Source organism: Cetorhinus maximus, chromosome 3 (assembly GCF_964194155.1).
Source record: "Cetorhinus maximus chromosome 3, sCetMax3.hap1.1, whole genome shotgun sequence".
Lineage (NCBI taxonomy): Eukaryota > Metazoa > Chordata > Chondrichthyes > Lamniformes > Cetorhinidae > Cetorhinus > Cetorhinus maximus.
In genome coordinates this window covers 103193278-103210148 of record NC_135881.1, presented here as the reverse complement: position 1 = coordinate 103210148, position 16871 = coordinate 103193278, and the positions used below count along the sequence as shown (strand labels likewise).

Here is a 16871-nt window from a genome sequence, read left to right as displayed (position 1 = left end):
ATTGGATACTTTTTCCCCATTCATGAAATCTCCATCTAGAAAGGGGAGATTGACATCATTCCGTGAAGTGAAGTTATCTTGGACACTTCTTTCAATAAAAAAAGTAGTCAAGCAACCTTACCCCACTTTGCAGCATACAAACCCTTGTTCTGGGATGTACTTTGTTTTTATAACTTCCCCTTGGCGTCCACATCTATGTTCTCTTCAATGAAGCTGGGTGAGGAGCTTGCCCTCTGACAGACATCTCCTGGGAGGGGGAGTAATTGAACTTCATTTGACATTGTTTACCAGGGTTGCTAGCAGTGGCACTCATTGGCAAGACTACTGCCTTACACTGCATTTTGTGAGTCTGCCAACTCAGAGCCAAAATCTCAGATCGCATTTGCAGGAACGCAAACAATAACACCACAACTGAAACTAAAATTAGTGGGCTTGGTGCCATGAAAAACCGCTAGTCTCTGACACTGCAGTGAGCCAAATTGGTAAAGAAACAAAATGGTTGCCCAGATACTTTTCGCAACCACAGCCAGTTTAATGCAGCTGCAGCACCAACAGGTTTGCCTCCTGCCGGAGGAGTTTCCAACAGTAGGCAATAATAGCGCTAAGAACCTGGAAAAATACTTGATGCAAATTGACAAGGAGGAAAACTGGACTGGATTTTGTCAGAGTGATACCTCTAGGTATAGATAGATACACTTCTCTTGTACTTCTGGACTGGACTAAACCAGACCAGGAGGAAAGTCCAGGCTTGGGTCTTCTGTCAATGTTATGGTGAAGTTTGCTTTCCTAAACAGAGGATAGCATTTTAAAGGTGGATTATAATTGAAAAGTTATTTTTATCAATGATGAAAGGAAGGGCTGAATTTTCACTTACCTGACCCACTGTGAGGCAAGAAATTGGGATCCCCTCACAAACACTGCAGAGTTTTAACACCACAGTTGACGAAGGCCACAGGACCAGCTAAGTCCTTGTTGAGAGAGGATGATCTCGAAGGTGGGGAGGGGGACAGATAATGCAAAGGGGCTGATGAAGGGGGTTGTTGGTAGGTGGGTTAATGACGAGGCTCCCAAACCTGGGTCCCATTGTAGGGGTGCTCAGAGGTGTAGGGGAGCAGATCGGAGGCCTGGTAGTGGGGAGGATGGGGGCATTGAGGGAGGTCAGGGGCCTGGATGGGGGTGGGGGTGGCGGGGCAGTATCAAAAGCCTGGGAAAGACACCAGAGGCCTAGTGGGAAGGTCAGGAGCCTGGGGAGGGGAATGAAGGGATTCTTGGTGGGGGGGTTTGGGACCATGTAGTGGGGGAATGCGTGGTTTGGTGGTGCAATGAGGTTTGGTGGTCTCATGGCCAGTTGGTCGGATACAGTGGAGGGGAAGCCATGGGAGGAGTATCCGATTGTGGAGGGTCCTCAGACAGGCGTCTGGATCCGGGAGGTAGGTATAAAGGCACTCACAACCTGAATCTACCAAGTCCATGCTTTGAGGAAGCTGCTTCATTATCAAATGACAAAAGCTTTATTATCATACTTAAAATTTGAACCTGCCTTCCTGGAGCAGCTTAGTCGTCTGCCCAGCTTCCAGCCTGAAATGGGCTGGTTGGAAACAACATACCCTCTAATTTTTTTTTAGTGTATTGTTGATTTGTTCAGTGTGCAGACCCTTCAAATTATTTTGCGTGGCCACACACATGCAGTAACTTAAAGGAGCCACAGGTGCACAGCCTGTGCAGGAGCATTCACATGTGGCCACACTGCTTAGAGGGGTTATTGGTTGAATGTGAATTTGGATCGGGCAACAGATTTTCCAAATTTTAACACCACCCCCTTTCTTACCCAACCCAAACCGAGCCCTTTTATTAAGTTAAAACGCCCCCCAAAGTTTTTGAAAACAGACAAACTCCTCAAGTAAATATACCAGTCCATACAAAAGGTTTGTTCTCTCTGTGCAATCATAAAACATTGAAAATACTAACAGGTTAAACATTTCCCACTTGCATAAAATCATAGTGTACGATGAAATGAAAGTTGCCATAGTCCCAGAGGACCATAGGCTGCCCTGTCATTAGAGAGAGATGACTGGTGTTGAGTTCAACCTGAGGGTCACCACAGCTCAGGCGAGGGGTAAGGTTGATAAGGCGGGGCCTGCATGGATGACCTCAGCTGGCACAGGAATTGAACCCACACCATTGGCGTCACTCTGCATCACAAACCAGCCATCCAGCCAACTGGGTGCTAACCAACCCCCTGCTGTGGCATAAAGTAGTTGCTTTGTACAAATTCAAACTACTGGCAGGGAGCTTTAGATACCTGGAGCACATATCAAGAGTTTGGCCACTGTATTCAGCAACAATTTCTGCTCATTAAAATTCAGTCTGTCTTAAAGAGCATCTGTTGTAAATTTATTTTTTTACTATCCTGCCTTTAATTTGTCACTTCCATCCTTATCGTATAGAACTAAACTTACTGAGTGCTTGTTATGCTGAATTAAAAAATCCTTTTGTGTTATGCACTCTAACCAACTGGGAACTGGATTTAAGCATTTAAGGCACAGCGGATCATCAGCTGAAGCCTTTGCTTTCTGACTTGCTTTATTCAGATTCAAAATGCAGACAATTATGTGGCTTCTGGTTGCAACAATTAAGTTATATTGTTTTCTAATTCACTCACTCGCATGCACGCACACAGCAGAATTTAATACACAACCCCACAAGCGGGCTGGGAGGCAGGTGTTATGGCACAGCGAATGGTAAATGCCAGGCTGCTCAAATCGCAGAGGGAAACTTGAAATAACTGTCTTGCAATTTGTATTTTTATGTCAAAATATGTGCCTTGAATTCAGTAGTAATAAGACCACCGAATCTTAGAGGTTTTTTACAAAACTAAATTAAAATTTATTAATAGAAGAAAAGACCTTAAGCACATACATGGGTCTTCAAATTACTACTATAATAACTCCTAAATCCCTTAATTAATCTAGCTGCCAGTCACATCTCCATTTAGGTAACAGTAAAACAACATATATTTCAACAGACCAGGCAAAGCACACAGTACCCTGGGCAGTGATATTCAAAGTGAATTCACTTAGCTTCGGTTCCTGTAGATAGCAGCTTGATGCATAGAAGCTGGAGGCTTTTCACACTTATTAGATCTTAGAATTCCTTCCCCTTATACATAACCTCATCTCCTTTATACAGGTTTCTCTCTTTTTAATGTAAGTTCCATTGACCCAATATGTCTTTGCAACTTTACTTTTTCCATTATATAAATCTTCCATAGTACTCATATTATCAGTAATCTTTGGGAAAAATAAACACACTGTTTGGCTTAACCTCTGTTGGCTAGGTGTAACACCTTACCACCTCTATGAAATTCACGACTCTGATTTATCTAAAAATGCAAATGCTCCTCACAACTACATTCGAAAACTTCAGCCATGTTTATGTATTTAGCATTTCAAACCTAGCTTCTCTTTTGATAACTCAGAAGCTCCAGACTAGCTGTCTGCAATTCAATTAAAACACACACACACACACACACACACACACACACTAATTCAAACTCCACTATTAACCTACCTTTACAATAATTCACAATAATATTATGAAAATTATTATATTTTCATGACACAGGGGAGGCTGTATAATGGGATGGGAAGGCTGGGGATGGAGAATCCATTGCCTTAATTCCCAACTCCCCCAATTAATTCCAGAATGGGAAGGTTCGAGGACTGTCTTCTAGGCCGGACGCCATTTGAGGCCCTTAAGTGGCCAATTAAGTGCCACTTAAAGGCCTCATCCTGCTGCTGCTGATATTGAACCAGTGCAGGTGGGGCCATGCCATGTTGGCAAGCTGCCAGGTAAACCCTGGTGCATACCTGCAGCCTGGTTGGGGTGATCCTTCCTGCTCGGACACCCTGTGTCCAATGGAGGAACTCGCTAGTGGGAAGACACCCCCTGCCCTTTACACCAACCCACCACCTCCACCTCACCGGGGCCTGCCCGACTGGCCTCAACGATTCCATCCTACTCAACTGTGTTCCAGTGCTTCAGTGACAATCCTCCTCCCAGGCTTACTGGCAGTGGCCACCACTCCCGGTGGCACTGCTGGTACTGGAAAGTTGCCAACCTGATTGGCCAGCAGATCTCTGAGGCAGGAAATTCCCCTGCAGGACCCAGGAACCCTGACAGCAGGCAGCAGACGGCCAGATTGGGGCTCCCAGAAAAGCCACTGCTTCGACCAATAAATTCCGTCCATATAATCAGAGGAATATTGCTCTGATGTTATAAATAATATAGTAGTACTACAAAGGTAAACAGTGCAAGGATGAAATGAGATCTATGATTTATTGAGGAGAGCAACCAAATTGAGTAGCCCCAGAATACAGGGGCAGAGATCGTGATGCATGATTAGTGGATGGATGCATCAGCATGGGGCCAGCATCGAGAATGGTTAGCATCGCTTAGAGATAGCCTGCACCTCTTAAGAGGGAGGTGCATTGTGAGTGGAGCAGATGTTGGCAGTTATACAAGAAGTGACTCTGACTTGGTAAACAGTGAAGAATGGCACAACATCAGAGAGCACAGGTTCCAAAGTTCTCAGACACAATACTGGAGGCCTTGGTGGCGGAGGTGGAAAAGAGAGATGCCTCGTTTCCACAGGATGTCAGGAGACCCTGCAGATGCACACTCCAAATGCAGTAAGAGCAGATAGCCATGAGGATCAATGGCAGGAGTAAAGCCCAGAGGACCTGGATACTGTGCTGCAAAACTTCAATGATCTCACACTATTGGTTAAGGTCAGTGAACGCATCTTCAAATGCCATTTCCTACCAGCTGCACTACTAACCTCAAACTTTGCTCAATTCACCACGTCACTCGCTGATAAATCTCTATCAGTTAGGATTCATACCTAACATTCATATGCTCCATTGCATCATCACACATTAAGCATTGTTGCAAGTCTCTCGCCCACACCTCATACCTTGCACACACTGCCAGCTATTCAACCATGATAGCTACATCAGCCAAACAGATTGCACTCTCACTACCACACTTGCCTGTAAAAGGGAAGTACAACGTGGTGCAAAACTGGAGGCAACAGGAGCTAACTGAAAGCAAGCAAGCACGCCTGCATGTCCTAACCAATTTTGAGGATATGGTACTGGCCATTGGTGGAATGGTCTTTGCTGAAACTATGTCCGATAGCTGGACTGAAACTATTGACAATGGCCGTATCCTTATACTTAACCCTCCTTCTCCATTCCACCTCCCCCGCATTCCACACTCTCTTCTGGTGTCCAAACTGCAAATGGTGTAGACACAAACCTCTTATTTTCCATCCTCCCTACACCACAATTTTACCTTGTGTCTTTCTCCTTTCAGATACCCAAGAAATGCAACCTAGTCAGGCAGTGGTGGAACAACAAGAATACAGTGAGGATGATTATGCACCATCATTCAATTTCACACTCTCAGCCACAGGTCAGATACTGAAACTGAGCATGACTTAGGGAATAGCACAGAGGCCTCTGAATTGCTGGGCACATGTACTTACAGCCTGAGGAAGGGACAAGTTTAGCGAAGTTGCCAACTCATCAGAAGATGAGGTCGCGCAGAACTCAGATGAAAACTTTGATGGAGCAGCCTACAGAAGAAGGCTGATGGGAATGCACAATGAAATGGTTGGTGCACTGAGAAACCTGTAAGAAGGTTTGTGTTCAACATCAAGGAGCACAGAGAAGTTCGGCACCAAACTCAGCACAGGGCATTGTACAGAACTTGCAGCTTCTCTTTTCCAGCTTGGTAGTGGTGCCATTCACACATTTGTGAACCCAACAATTGTGTAGCACCTGATGACTGATGTTGCAACTTCCATTGCAGCACAAGCCACACAGTCTCTGAGGTCCGCAGTAGAGGCTCAGACTGCTGTCATGCGAGGTCAGCTTTCTACCATGCAAATTCAGAAGACTGCCATTTTGAATGTGGATCACAATGTTCCAAGAGGCTTGCAGGTGTCATAACAGTCCAGTAACCTGTTCTCCAACAGATTACTATGATTTCTGAGGCCCTACCCCAGTTGAGTGCTAGTGGCTCCATGGAGCACGAACCTGTTGTTCTCACTCGAGATGACAGCATTCGTGCTTCTACCCCTCCCATTCCACCAGTGCCCCTGCTGTTGCCTGTCAGCCAGTCAGCCCAAATTGCTGCCATCCGTGCCAAGATTGTGCAGTTTGCAGCCAGGACATCAAAGACCATAGTTAGACGAGGTCATGCTTAAAGTCATTTGCAGTCCCCCTACTGAAAGTCAACAAGCTTTCCATCAGCCATGCTGCAACCATGGGTTAGCACTGAATAGGAGCACCAGGACAGGCAAAGGCATACAGAAGGTAAGCAGTAAAGTAATGAGCAAGGGTCATTAGTTGACTTTTAGCTCACTATTGTATGAAAAATAGCATAATTTCATTTCTAAATTTGGTTTTGAATATTTATTTTGTGGTGGTTTTTATTTTTGCATTCTGACCAAGAAGACATTATGATGGTCGGTGACAGAGGGAAGGGAAGGTGTAGGACTGTTAATGAATGAGGAATTAGATTAAATTTACAGGTATAACACATAATGAGTTCTTCACAAACAACCCAGGCAGCAAGGTGCTCTCTGGGCTGCCTCCTCCTTTCCTTCTCTTCCTCATCCTCATGCTCTTGCTCCTCAGCTGCTTGCTGTATAGCTAGTGGCATGGGTCCCATGATGGCGAGGTTGTGCAGCATGCAGCAAATCACCACTACTCTTGACACCTGCTCTGTTGAATACTGCAGAGCTCCTCATGAGAGGTTCAGTCAGTGAAATTGTTCTTTCAGCATGCCAATCACATATCATGTGGCAGCATGGCTCTCATTGTATGTATATGTATGGATTGCACATGGGAGTCATCAGCCATGTCATCACCAGATAGCCCTCATCGCTCAGTAGCCACTGTTTGGTTTGGTGTGTTGCCTCAAATGCAAATGGTCTAGCAGGCCGCTGCAGATGAAGGCATCATGATTGTAGCCAGGATACCAGGTATTAATCTGAATGATTTGCTGCCTGTGTCTTGGTTCTAACGAAAGACAGTTGACACATGTCACTCACAAAGCGATGCGTGTACAGCCAATGACAAACTGCACCATAGCACAGCCTGCAATCCCAGCAAAGCTGCATGCTCACTCTGCCTGTTTCTCTCTGGAAAATGAGAATAAAATGTAGTTAGCTCTTTGAATCGAGAGCCTCACTGGCATCCATGATGTAACATTCAGTGGCAAACTGAGATGTTGCAAATGTCTCCAGCTGTAGCCTGAAAACAGCTGGACATATAAGAGTTTCTCCTAGCGCTCACCTTCACAGCTATTGGCAGTGTGATCCCTATGTGCTGTATGATTGCAGTTGTGGCTGCATGGTAGACTTCAGTGAGGACATCCTGAGGCTCAGGGAGGAGAATTTCTCCGTAGCAGATATGACCTCCTACTGAGAACCCTTTTCCCTTACTTCCTCCTCCTCCTTCCAACACACTTGTGCAGGTGGAGGGACTACACAGCTATGCTGGGATTGCAGGCTGGCCTGTGTGCACAGTGTCACTGACTGCAAGCACATCGCTTTGCAGGTGCCACATGTCAACTCTGCCTAACTGGAGGCTACCTGCGTTCATTCTCCAAATCATACTGTTGCAAGAGGAATGCTCACTGAGACCAACCAGCTTGTGCGGAAGCCTTGAAGTCAGCAAAAACTCCTTGAGCACCTGCCACACCACTTCTTTCAAACTTGGAACAGTTATAGAAAACACTAAACACTTGTATAAATACAGCAACAGGCAGAAAATATCAAACAGCAACTAACTTGTAAGTAGTTGATGAACTCTTTATATAGCATTGATGGGGGGGATTCCTTCCTTCTGCTAAATGCACATTCAGCAATGTGAGGTCAAGAGAAAGTGTTAGCTGGAGTGTTGAGCTCCAAAATGGTGCTTGTTGGCATCAAATCAGCATTGAACACTGATTAAAGTCATGATCTGGCTCCTTTGCATACTTCTGGTGGATATTCACTGCACACATACTAACACTCTCACTTCTGGTGTCTGCCGTGATTAGCTCCAAAAGTGTGCGCACATGCCACGGATGTCATTTTGGTGCTCCAAGGGCAATCGTGGTGCACAAAAATAGGAGCGGACTGTTCTCACTCATTATATGTACTAAAGAAAACTTGAGTCAGCAAGTTAGCTAAATTATTTAAAATCAATAAAATCTCTTTCAATTTAGTGTGTTTGGTGAATACACAGGTCCAATCAATATTTTATTGTATGCTGCAAGAAGCAACTGTTTAATAAGGGAATGTTTTCTAGCTAATAGTAATATGCTCCAGGATAGGAACAAGTGGCATAAGAACATTTATGAAATTGATTTATTTAATCATAAATGGTTTTTTTATTAAGTAACAAAAGAACATAATGTATGAAATTAATATAGAAAATAGTTACGCGACCAAGAATTTACACCAACCCTTTATGAAATAAAAAGTATTTTCTTTTGCACCAGTGTGAATCTAGCTAAGTAAATAAATATCCAGGGCAAGATATTGGGCTTACTAGCATCTGTTTTCTAGGTGCTACGAATGCTGTTGGAGCTCCAAAGTAACGTCGCTGATATACATGCGTTCTTGTGTGGCAAGTCACACCGGACTACATTTTGGTGCAATTGTTAGCATGTCCACAATGAACATGCAGAACAGGAAAGTCATGATGTCAGTCAGAGTGAAACACTAATTTGTCACTAGTGGTACCATTTTGGCACTCAAAGTTCTAGCGAACCCCTTTTAATTTTGCACAACTGAACACACATTCAAAAGCAGGAGCACCCCCACCTGTGATATATAAAGGCATCATCAACTACTTACAGGTTAATTTCTGGCTGTTTTCTTCTGGCTACTGCTATGATTCTACAAGCGCTCAGTGCTTTCTCGAGTTCATCCATGTCACAAAGGTCCACAGGGAATGGTGTGGCAGGTGCTGAAGGATCTGCTGTCTTCAAGGTTCCCACGCAAACCAATAGATTCTAGACATGGTTCAGTGGCAAGCAATCCGTTCTGAATACTACATTACTTGGAAAATGAACAGAAGCCACGTAGAGCATGCTGAAAACGGAAGGTGGAGATTGAGGGGGAAGGGTTCTGAGCAGAAGTTTATATCTGCCCAGAGTGTTCATGGAGCAATTCTCCTACCTGAACCTCAGCAAGGAATAATACTTAAGTCATCTGCGTTTCAGTAAGGATGCCCTAACTGAAATCTGCCACCGACTATAGCCAAAACTGCAACCTCAGAAGCAGGGCAACAACTGCATTGCCACTGGCTGTGAAGGTAACTGTGCTGATGAACTTTAATGCACCTATCTCCTTCCAGACTGCAACTGAAAATGTTTGCAACATTTCATAGTTTGTTGTCCAATGTTGAGTCAGGGAGACTCTCTGTTCAAAGAGAGCTTAACTACATTTGATCCTCTTGCCAGTGACAAGCGGGTGGATCAAGTGCACAGCTTCTGTAAAATTGCAGGCGTCTCCAAGGTGCAGGCTGCCATTGACTGCAGACATATATCAACTCTGCCCTGTGCCAAAGCCAAAAGCGATTCCACACCCTCAGCATCCAGTACTATTGCCGGAATATTGTCAGGGCCCATAGCCTTTGCAGTATCCAGTGCCGTCAGCTGTTTCTTGATATCACATGGAGTGAATTGAATTGGCTGAAGACTGGCTTCTGTGATGCTGTGTTCCTCCGGGGGAGGCTACTGGTTAATAGGATATGGCATTTGAAGATGCAATTACAGACCTTGACCACTTATGTGTGGTCATTGAACTTTTTCATGGCACTGTATCCAGGTGCTTAGGGCTCGTTTCATGGCACTGATCTCCACGGCTATCTGCTGCCACTGCTTTTTGACCATATGTCTAGAGGGCCTCCTTCCCCTCCCCCACCCCTGCCAAACTCCGCAGGTACAGGACATCTCTCCTACTTTCCACCTCCTCCACCTAGGCCTCCTGTGCAACTTTCAAAAACTTTGGAGTCCACTCTCTTCCCTATTGTGCCGTTCTTCACTTTTTCCCAGGTCAGAGTCATTTCCATGGCTGCCAGCACCTGCTTCAGCCATAATGCACCACTCCTTTAAGAGATTTTTAAGCAGTGCTTTAAGCAGTGTAGATTAGCTTTAAGTGATACAAAAGCAAACTACTGCAGACACTAGAAATCTGAAAAAAACAGAAAATGCTGGGAATACTCAGCAGGTCTGGCAGTGTCTGTGGAGAGAGTTAACTTTTCCAGCCAATGACCCATCTTCAGAATTGGGAAAAGTTAGAAATGTAATAGATTTTAGGTAGGTCCGCTGGGGGAGGGTCGAAAAAGAACAAAAGTAAAGGCCTGTGTTAGGGGGGAAGAAAGGTGACATGAAATGACAGAAGAGGTGGGCAGAGTCAAAGGGAGTAGTAATTGGACAAGTAAAGAAACAGTTGTCCAGAGGAGCAGTGAAGGGAAGAATAATGAACAGCTGCCAACCGAAAGCAAAAACGAGAGAAAAATAAGATTCAGAGCAAAATATGCAAAATAAAAACAAAATGAGAGGCAGAAATTACGTTCTGAAATTGTTGAGCTCAGTGTTGAGTCCAGTAGGCTGTAAAGTACCTAATTGAAAGATGAGGTGCTGTTCCTCGAGTTTGTGTTGAGCTTCACTGGAACACTGCAGTAGGTCGAGGACAGAGGGGCCAATGTCAGAGCAAGGTGGGGAATTAAAACAACAGGCCACCGGAAGCTCAGGGTTATGCTTGTTTACTGAATGGAAATGTTCCACAAAGCAGTCACCCAATCTGTGTTTGGTCTGCCCAATGTAGAGCAGACTGTATAAGTAAAAACAGAAAGTGCTGGAAAAACTCAGCAGGTCTGGGAGCATCTTTGGAGAGAGAAGCAGAGTTAGTTTAGAGTTGAATATGACTCTTGACCAGTTCCAAAGAAGAGTCATATTCGACTCGCAGCATTAACTTTGTTTCTCTCTCCACAGATGCTGCCAGAGCCATAATGTGCTGAGTTTTCCCAGCACATTCTATTTTTATTTCAGATTTCCGGCATCTGCAATATTTTGCTTTTATATTATAGCAGATTGCATTGTGAGCAGTGATTACAATATACTAAATTGAAAGAAGTATACATAAATTGCTGTTTCACCTGGGTCTTGGACGGTAAGGAGAGAGGGGATAAAAGGACAGGCATTGCACCTCCTGCACTTGCAAGGAAAGGTGCCATAGGCAGTAGATGGTAATGATTGAGGAATGGACCAGGTTATTGCGAAGGGAACGGTCCCTTCGGAGTGCTAAAAGGGGAAGCAAGGGCAGAGGTGTTTTGTGGTGGCATCATGCTGGAGGTGGTAGAAATGGCGGAGGATGATCCATTGAATACAGAGACCGGTGTTGTGGAAGGTAGAGTGACCAACTCTGATTGGACATATTCCTGGAGGTATCAGCACATGACTTCCTGCCACCAACCACTCCATCCCCAAACTCCAGCCATTGGACACCCAACACATCTATCCTCATGGTGTCCTGCCTTCCCACACCAATGGGAAAATGAATAGACTGTTCATTCCCCTATTATGGCTCTGGGAAGAAGGAAAAAGGGTGGGAGCAGAAGTATGGGAAATGGGTTGAACACGGTTGTGGGCCTGGTCTACTGTAGTTGGGGAGAAATCACTGGCTGGGGAAAAAGGAAGGTAGCCATTCTGAATTTCATGGCAACAAACCTATTTATGAAAGAACTGTAAAAATGTACGGATACTTACATTTCTATGGGTACCAATCTAACAATTCTTAAAGCGACTGGGAAAATACTGAAAGAAACAGTCAACCATCTTGATTTTTACAAACTGCAGGTCGTTTGCAGTTCAGGTAGAATCCATTAAGTGAGCAGATAAACCTGCAAATGATTGGTGCAATAACATTATATTTTAAATTCCATTATAATTACAATGACTAGGATAGGCATCTTAATTTAGATTGAGGCAATCTTATTTTTCAATGGTTCTGCTTCAATAATGAGGAAATGCCCTATTAAATTTGGTGCAGGTCTACTTTAATGAATATTCATCTCTGAGATAATAAGCAACTATTCATAGATACTGAGGAGCAGTGATTGTTAATATTACTTTTGTGACATGAAGAGAATTAAAGAGTAAGTTGCAACTAACAGTTCTGATTCATAAATTGGGGACTAAATTGGGTGCAGGGATCGTGATATGCAATTAACCCAGTCTGCTCATTGCATTGCAAGCAGCACCCCAACTTCATGCTGTTGCTCATTTGATGATCTTTGCATTCAGCCAGAAGATGCAAGTTAATGGTGTGGAAGGTTACATCAGGACAGATGTGTATGAAGAAACTGGGAGAATGTAATGGAGTCCTTTACAGGAAGCAGGATGTGAGGAAATGTAGTCAAGGTAGCTGTGGGAGTCAGTGGACTTATATTGAATATTCTAACTTTAAGTGCTGCTAACCATGCACTATTGGCCCCCTGCTGATGTGCGCACCAAAGGAAAGTACAGTTAATGCTGGCTGAATGCAGAGATCATGAAGTGAGCGGGCAGCAAGAAGTTGGGGTGCTGCTTGCAATGTAATGAGCACACTGGGTTAATCGTGCATCAAGATCGCCGGTCCCAATGTAGATTCCCCACCCCCAAAGTTGGTCTTTTACCTGACTATGAATTCGAACTATTGGTTGCAACATACTATTTAATTCTAATGTCACAAAAGTAGGAGGAATTGATATTGACAGTCACTGCTTTTCCAGTATCTAGACACTAGAGCAGGAGTAGGCCATTTGGCCCTTTGAGCCTGCTCCACCATTTAATATGATCCTCAATCTCAACGCCATATTCCCGTTTTCTATCCATACCTCTTGATGCCCCTAATATCCAAAAAATTATCAATTTTTTTCTTGAATATACTCAGTGACTTGGCCTCCACAGCCTTCTGTGGTAGAGAACTCCACAAGTTGACCACCCCCTGAGTAAAGAAATTTTTCGTCATCTTAGTCCTAAGTGGCCTGCCCCGTATCCTGAGACTATGGCCCCTGGTTCTAGACTCCCCAACCAGGGGAAACATCCTCCCTGCGTCTAGTCTGTCTAGCCCTGTTAGAATTTTATACGTTTCACTTAGATCCCCTCATTCTTCTAAACTCTAGTGAATACAGGCCCAGTCGAACCAATCTCTCCTCGTACGACAGTCCTGCCATCCTCAGTGTCAGACTAGTGAACCTTCGCTGCACTCCCTCTATGGCAAGTATATCCTTTCTTAGGTAGGGAGACCAAAACTGCGCGCAATACTCCAAGTGTGGTCTCACCAAGGCCTTGTATAACTGCAGTAAGACATCCCTACTTCTGAACTCAAATCCTCTTGCAATGAGGGCCAACATACCATTTGCCTTCCTAATTGATTGCTGCAAACGTTTACTTTCATTGACTGGATGTACAGGACACCCAGATCCCTAAGTACATCCACATTTCCCAATATATCACCATTTAAATAATACTCTGCCTTTCTGTTTTTCACACCAAAGTTTATAACTTCACAGTTATCCACATTATACTGCATCTGCCATGTGTTTGTCCACACACACAACTTGTCTAAATTGCCCTGAAGCCTCCTTGCATCCTCCTCACAACTCACAACCCTGCCCAGTTTTGTGTCATCAGCAAACTTGGAAATATTGCAATTGGTTTCCTCATCCAAGTCATTTATATATATTGTGAATAGCTGGGGCCCAAGCACTGATCCCTGCAGTACACCACTAGTCACCACCTGCCATCTGGAAAAAGACCCATTTATTCCCAATCTCTGTTTCTGGTCTGTCAACCAATTCTCAATCCATGCCAGTATATTACACCCGATCCCATGTGCTTTAATTTTGCCCACTAGCCTTTTATGTGGGATCTTATCAAAAGCCTTCTTGAAATCCAAATGCACCACATCCACTGGTTCTCCCTTATCTATGCTACTGGTTACATCCTCAAAAAAACACCAGTAGTTTAGTTATGCGTGATTTCCCTTTCATAAACCCATGCTGACTTTGTCTAATCCCGTTAATGCTTTCCAAGTGTTCTGTTACCACGTCTTTTATAATAGACTCTAGCATTTTCCCCACTACTCATGTTAGGCTAACTGGTCTGTAATTCTCTGTTTTTTCTCTCCCTCCTTTTTTAAATTGTGGGGTTACATTTGCCACCCTCCATCTGTAGGAGCTGGTGCAGAGTCTATAGAATTTTGGAAGATAACCACCAATGCATCCAATATTTCCAGGACCACTTCCTTTAGTACTCTGGGATGTAGATTATCAGGACCTGGGGATTTTTCAGCCTTTAGTCCCATTAATTTCTCTAGCACCATTTTTTTTCCAAATACTGATTTTCTTCAATTCCTCCCTCTCACTATACCATTGGTTCCCTAACATTTCTGGGAAATTATTTGTGCCCTCTTTTGAATAGTTGCTTATTATCTCAGTGCTGAACAGTCATTAAAGTAGAACTGCACCAAATTTAATCGAGAATTTCCTCACTATTGAAGCAAAACCATTGAAAAATAAGATCTCTTCTATATAAATTAACATGTCTATCGTGGTCATTATAATTATAATGGAATTTCAAAAACCAATGTACAAGTTGAAATACTGCGCCATACATGTGCAGCACTGTGTATTCCTATCTGGAATAACTTGCAAAATAAAACAAATCACCGAATATAACAAATACTATATAGATTTAAATTAGATAATAATAAATCACCAAAGCCGAGTAGCAGAGCTACTGCGTCTCACTCACGGTATTCCTGAAACTCAGCTCAACTTTTTGCTTGCCTTCCTTTCCCACTCTGTCTGTTTCACTCTCTCTTCTTTCCCTGCCTCTCTCTTCTTTCCATGTCCGTCTGTCTCTCTCTCTCTCCTTTCCATGTCCGTCTGTCTCTCTATCTCTCCTTTCCATGCCTGTCTGTCTCTCTCTCTTTCCCTGTCTGTCTGCCTCTCTCTCTCTCCTTTCCCATCTGTCTTTGCTGTCTTTTCCCACTCTGTCTGTGTGTGTGTGTCTCTCTCTCTCCTTTCTCACTCTGCCCCTCTCTCTCCTTTCCCATTCTGTCTCTCTCTCCTTCCCCATTCTGTCTCTGTCTCTCTCTACAGAGCCTGGACCCCTTCCTGACAATTTGCAGGGGCTGAGTCCCTAACACAGAGGGCTTCACAGATGGAGCTGGGGGGGGCCGCTGATGAAGCTAGAGGGGGGAGCAGAGAGAGCCAGCAGTGGGGGGGACCATGGAAAGAGCCAGGGGGCAGTGGAAAGAGATGGGGGCCTCGCTCCCTCCCCCCACCCCAGTTTTTTCACACTTCACCACCTGATTGGTGGCTGGCAGCTTCCCATATCTGCCTTGCACTCCTGTACCTCCCGGATCTCGGGCCTTGCTCTTGCCCTGCAGCCTGGGACTTTAGTGACTTTGGGAGTGGCTCCAGCATTAGAACATGGCAGCCGCTGGCCCAGAGTTCAGTGTAAGGTCTGGGGCCAGGGTGCAGATGACGTGAAACTGAAAATGGCGACATAGATTGAAAAAAGGCCCTAAAGAATAAACAACGATAAAGCAAAACAACCTTAAGTGGGGTGACTTGAAGTGAAGACGTAATGTAGTGTTATTGCATCAATTGTTTATATGATCACTTTATGGATTCTACTTGAACTGCAAATGACCTGCAGTTTGTAAAATTCAAGATGGTTAGCTGTCTTTGCCAGCATTTTCCCAGTCGCTTTAAGAATAGTTAGATTTGTATTCATAAAAATGTAAGTCTCCATACATTTTTCACAGTTCTTTCATAAATTGATTTGTTGCCATGAAATTCAAAATGGCTATCTCCTTTTTGTTTGTCTGAATAATATTTGCTTGAGCTGCGTATATTTGAAATATGTAATGTTTAGACCAGTCTTGTGCCCCCAAAGAAATTATAGCACCATTTCATTGTTATTGTTGTTACTATCATAATAGGCATGAATAGCTAGGTCATTAGTGAAGCAGATAATCTTCTGCTTCAGTGATACTGTGCCCTTCAATTCTTCGGTACCTGAGTGAGGTAAATAATGGATTTCAACATCATGAGTCATGCTGATTGCTGCAAATTGATTTCAAAAAGCAGATGATGGATACTGCTAGAAATCCAGGTACACAGGACTGGAATTTTATCAACTTACTCCCAGCTGGGATGTCGGGACCATTTTCGGGTCGGGAACTTGATTCACTAATTGACGGGCTTTGCTAAAGCTCTTTCCCTGAGCCACAGCATTATCATCCTGCCTCCGAGTTCCCTGACCAATCAGGGAAGGTGGTCCGGAAGGACATGCCTAAACAAGCATTGATCTCTATTTAAAGGGACACTGGCAAGGCTCTCAATGGCAGCACTGAGTGAAGCAATAATATACCAGTGGGAAGGAGGAAACTGGTACAGAATGGAGACAAGACATGACGGAGACAAGACTTACCCTCCTGATTCTCAGATTATCCCTTGATAATGTTGAATGTAATAATGGCAAGAAGAGAAGTCCTCTTTCCTGATAAAGGAGGATGAGGCCAGCCAGCCTCATCATGGCTTTAAGTAGCAGCAGCAGGAGTGTGTGCCAAGGGCAGTGGTGAGAAAAGATTTAATGACCTAATGAGGCCCGGCAAGTTGAGTGTCCTGCAACTCTCACCAGGCAGCCATCACCTCCCAGTACTCTTCTGACTGATACACCTTGCCGTCACACCATTTCTTTCTCTCCAGCTTCCACCTCAAATCTCCAACTCAACAAACAACATTCAAAAT

General features: G+C 44.1%; 1 protein-coding gene across 1 annotated transcript in view; it reads left to right on the top strand.

The window, feature by feature from the left end:
• Positions 1-16871, top strand: part of LOC144678828 (uncharacterized) — a 283752-nt gene that overhangs the window by 247537 nt on the left and 19344 nt on the right. The window lies entirely within an intron of this gene.